Consider the following 5,586-nt stretch of genomic DNA (forward strand, 5'->3'; position numbering starts at 1 on the left):
GGCTGTACCCCATTATACGTACCTGAAACTGAAGATGCCAGGCAACAACGGGACAACAATAACCATCCATGGAAGCTTCTCCCGTTCAGACAACTGCGACAGGGATTTCCAAAAGATCGCCTCGAAATTCGGGGCTAGGGAAGAACTCAACGCAGTCGACGCCATCATAGACCACACGAAGCCCCCAGCCGACAATCGAAACGTAAGATCCGATGAGTTTGACGTCGCAAAGGAAGCAAAGAAGCAGCAGGTGCACCCCTCTGACCCGAAGAAGACAGTCAATACATCGGCAGACCTTACTGTCGCATAGGAAGGCGCGCTCATCGAGTTCCACTGTGAGCGCTGGGAAATATTTGCATGGGAACCATCCGACATGCCAGGTATTCCCAGGGAACTCGCTGAGCACGCTCTCAATGTTGACCCAAAAGCCAAACCAGTACAACAGTCGATGCGCCGGTTTTCTGAGCCGAAGAGAAAAGCAATTGGCGAAGAAGTTAGTCGACTCCGTAAGGCAGGATTCATTCGGGAGCTCAAGGAAGCCGAGTGGGTGGCCAATCCCGTCATGGTGCCAAAGAAATACACAACCGCTCTTCGCATGTGTATCGACTACACGAGTATTAACAAGCATTGCCCTAAGGATCACTTCCCACTGCCACGTATCGATCTGATAGTCGACTCCAAAGCAGGATGTGACCGTCTCTCTTTTCTCGATGCATACTCCGGGTACAACCAGATCAAGCTCAAGAAGGAAGATCGAGAGTTAACCGCGTTCATCACCCCGCACGGCGTTTTCTGCTACAACATCATGACTTTCGGGTTAAAAAACGCAAGGGCAACCTATCAGCGGTGCATGCAAGCTTGTCTTGGAGAACAAATTGGAAGAAACATCGAAGTTTACATTGACGATATCGTGGTACAAACGAAGCACGCCGCCACTCTCATTGACGATTTGCGGGAGACCTTTGATAACCTCGACAAGTATAAAATCAAGCTGAACCCGAAGAAATGTTTCTTCGGGGTGCCAGGAGGGCAAGTACTCGGGTACTTCATTTCAGCCAGAGGAATAGAGGCCAACCCCTTGAAGATCAAAGCTATTCTCGACATGGAGCCGCCAAAGAATTTGCACCAAGTGCAGCAATTGGCAGGACGATTGGCAGCACTCAGCAGATTCATCGCCAAGCTAGGAGAGAAAGCTTTTCCCTTCTATAACCTGATGAAGAAGTCAGAGAAATTCGAGTGGACAGATGAGGCTCAGGAGTCTTTTGATAATCTGAAGAAAATCTTATTGACATCCCCACGCGAAAAAGAAACACTGCTCATGTACATAGCAGCAACGGTGCAAGTCTTCAGCAGCGTCTTAGTTGTCAAGCGAGAAGAAGCAGGGAGAGTTCACGGCGTGCAAAGACCCGTTTACTACCTCAGTGAAGTGCTCACGCCAGCGAAACAGAGATACCCTCATCACCAGAAGTTGGCATATGCAGTATGGAGAACGGTTCGTAAGCTATGGTATTATTTCACGGAGCATTGATACGTCCAAAACGTATCTACTTTCCCGAACATTTTTGCTATTGTTTTGCCTCTAATTTGTGTATTTTGGATACAACTAACACGGACTAACGCTGTTTTCAGCAGAATTGCTCTGGTGTCTCGTTTTTGTGCAGAAATCCAACTTTCAGGAAAATCCCCGGAATTTATGTCGAAGGTCTTATTTTTCCAGAAGAAATACGAAGCCAGAAGGGCAAGCCAGGTGGAGGCCCGAGGCCCCCACACACTAGGCCGGCGCGGCCCAGGAGGGGGGCGCGCTGCCCTACTGTGTGGCCACCTCGGCTGGCCTCCGACCCCCTCCTCTGGACTACTTAAGGGTTTCGATCTAAAAACGCTAGACGAGAAGTCGAAGTCGCCAGAAACCATCCAGTACGCCGCCACCGTCGCGAAACTCCGTCTCGGGACCGAAACTCCGTTCCGGCACTCCGCCGGGACGGGGAATTGGAGGAGATCATCGCCATCATCACCACCGACGCCTCTCCATCGACCAGCCATGTTTCCCCCATCCATGTGTGAGTAATTCCCCGCTCGTAGGCTGAAGGGGATGGTAGGGATTGGATGAGATTGGTCATGTAATAGCATAAGATTGTTAGGGCATAGTGCCTAGTGTCCGTAATTGGTACTTTTATGATATTGTTGCAACTTGTTATGCTTAATGCTTGTCACTAGGGCCCGAGTGCCATGATCTCAGATCTGAACATGTTATCAATTCATGATGATATTCATTGCTTTATGATCTTAACTGCAAGTTGTATACACGTATTGTTGTCCGGAACCCTGATACGTCTCCGACGTATCGATAATTTCTTATGTTCCATGCCACATTATTGATGATATCTACATGTTTTATGCACACTTTATGTCATATTCGTGCATTTTCTGGAACTAACCTATTAACAAGATGCCGAAGAGCCGATTCGTTGTTCTCGCTGTTTTTGGTTTCAGAAATCCTAGTAACGAAATATTCTCGGAATTGGACGAAATCAACGCCCGTGGTCCTATTTTGCCACGAAGCTTCCAGAAGACCGAAGAGGAGTCGAAGTGGGGCCACGAGGCGCCGCCACCATAGGGCGGCGCGGCCCAGGCCCTGGCCGCGCCGACCTATGGCGTGGGGCCCTCGTGTGGCCCCCCGCGTCGCCCTTCCGCCTACTTAAAGCCTTCGTCGCGAAACCCCTAGTATCGAGAGCCACGATACGGAAAACCTTACAGAGACGCCGCCGCCGCCAATCCCATCTCGGGGGATTCTGGAGATCGCCTTCGGCACCCTGCCGGAGAGGGGATTCATCTCCCGGAGGACTCTTCACCGCCATGGTCGCCTCCGGAGTGATGAGTGAGTAGTTCACCCCCGGACTATGGGTCCATAGCGAGTAGCTAGATGGTTGTCTTCTCCTCATTGTGCTTCATTGTTGGATCTTGTGAGCTGCCTAACATGATCAAGATCATCTATCCGTAATTCTATATGTTGTGTTTGTCGGGATCCGATGGATAGAGAATACCATGTTATGTTAATTATCAAGTTATTACCTATGTGTTGTTTATGATCTTGCATGCTCTCCGTTATTAGTAGAGGCTCTGGCCAAGTTTTTGCTCTTAACTCCAAGAGGGAGTATTTATGCTCGATAGTGGGTTCATGCCTCCATTGATATCTGGGACAGTGACAGAAAGTTATAAGGTTGTGGATTGCTGTTTCCACTAGGGATAAAACATTGATTCTATGTCTAAGGATGTAGTTGTTGATTACATTACGCACCATACTTAATGCAATTGTCTGTTGCTTTGCAACTTAATACTGGAAGGGGTTCGGATGATAACCTGAAGGTGTACTTTTTAGGCATAGATGCAGTTGGATGGCGGTCTATGTACTTTGTCGTAATGCCCAATTAAATCTCACTGTACTTATCATGACATATATGTGCATTGTTATGCCCTCTCTATTTGTCAATTGCCCGACTGTAATTTGTTCACCCAACATGCTTTTATCTTATGGGAGAGACACCTCTAGTGAACTGTGGACCCCGGTCCATTCTTTTATACTGAAATACAAATCTCTGCAATACTTGTTTTTACTCGTTTTCTCTCGCAAAAAATCATCTTCCACACAATACGGTTAATCCTTTGTTACAGCAAGCCGGTGAGATTGACAACCTCACTCGTTTCGTTGGGGCAAAGTACTTTGGTTGTGTTGTGCAGGTTCCACGTTGGCGCCGGAATCTCCGGTGTTGCGCCGTACTACATCCCGCCGCCATCAACCTTCAACGTGCTTCTTGGCTCCTCCTGGTTCGATAAACCTTGGTTTCTTTCTGAGGGAAAACTTGCTGCTGTGCGCATCATACCTTCCTCTTGGGGTTCCCAACGAACGTGTGAGTTACACGCCATCAAACCCGAGGCCCCAAAGTGACATAAATTGGGACAACCGAAGGGGAAGGCGGTGATATGAGGATCACATATGTTCACGGAGTGTTAATGCTTTGCTCCGGTGCTCTATTAAAAGGAGTACCTTAATTTCCGAGAGATTCCCTAGAGGCCCGGCTGCCACCGGCTGGTAGGACAAAAGATGTTGTGCAAGTTTCTCATTGCGAGCACGTACGACTAAATATGGAACACATGCCTATTGATTGATTAGTACTTGGATACCGTTTTATTATTATCTGCAAATGCCCTGCCTTGATTGTTACATGAGTTTCTCTCATCCATGCAACGCCCGTTCATCCATCCCCGTGCCTACAATATTTTAATCCTGCTGTTTACTATAATCGCTACTGCTGTCTTTGTTACTCTGCTGCTGATATTTCACCACTGCTACTGCTATAAAACTGTTACTACTGATAAACTCTTTCGAGCAAGTCTCGTTTCCAGTGTGCAGCTGAATTGACAACTCCGCTGTTAAGGCTTTCAAGTATTCTTTGTCTCCCCTTGTGTCGAATCAATAAATTGGGTTTTACTTCCCGCGAAGACTGTTGCGATCCCCTATACTTGTGGGTTATCAAGACTATTCTGGCGCCGTTGTCGGGGAGCATAGCTTTATTTGCAAGTTCACTTGGATTGATATTGTTCGCTGCAAATTCTCCATCATGGGTAAACCTCGCAATCCTAAAGTTGCCATATTACCATCCACTACAAGAAAAGGTACAACTCTGAGTACCTCTGCTGCTCTTGATTCACCATCTGTGATAGATAAACTTGTTTCACCACCACAAGCTTCACATGCTGGTACTTCTGCTAGATCTGAAAATTTCCTCTCATAATTTTGATGATGCTTCTGCTGTGCTTGATAATGATGGTTCATTGGGATCTTTTCTAGATGCTACAATTGCTAGGTCTAGACAAATTGAAAGTACTGAAACTCCTAATGAAAATGCTGCTACACCCGTTAATTCACCTGAGTCTCGTTGAATAGTCTAGTGATGATATTGATGAAGATTATGTAGAACTTGATGATGATTTTATTGATAAATGCAATGCTACTACCGATGCAAGAAAAATTAAAAAGTTGCTTGCACAACATACCGTTAGATATAAACCTGTCTCCTGATCCTAATTTTGCCACATCTCCTATAAACATTAAGGATAAGGATTATGATTTTTCTCTTGATTTATCTCATATATCTATTATTGAGAAAACACCTTTTTGTGGTACTGAAAAAGAAAGTGCTGTAGAACACATGGTTGAGCTGTCTACTTTGAGTAGCTTGTTTTCCGATGATGTTAAGAAGTGTACTTATTTCGTTGCTAAAATTTTCCCTTTCTCATTAAAGGATGATGCTAAAACTTGGTATAATAGTTTGCCACCTGATTCTATTAATAGTCCAAAAGAATTGCTTGATGTTTTCTTCCGGAAATACTTTCCTGCTAGTGCTCAACATATTGCTTTGCAAAGAATTTATAATTTTGATCAGGAAGATGGAGAGAAATTGCCTGAGGCTTGGGCGAGATTTTGCTCTCTTATTAGAGCTCGGCCTGAACATGATTTGGAAAAGCATGATTTACTTGATATATTTTATAGTGGACTAACCATTGAGTCTAGGGTATACCTGGATAGTT

The sequence above is a fragment of the Lolium rigidum genome, chromosome 5, assembly GCF_022539505.1.
Source record: "Lolium rigidum isolate FL_2022 chromosome 5, APGP_CSIRO_Lrig_0.1, whole genome shotgun sequence".
In the NCBI taxonomy this organism is placed as follows: Eukaryota; Viridiplantae; Streptophyta; class Magnoliopsida; order Poales; family Poaceae; genus Lolium; species Lolium rigidum.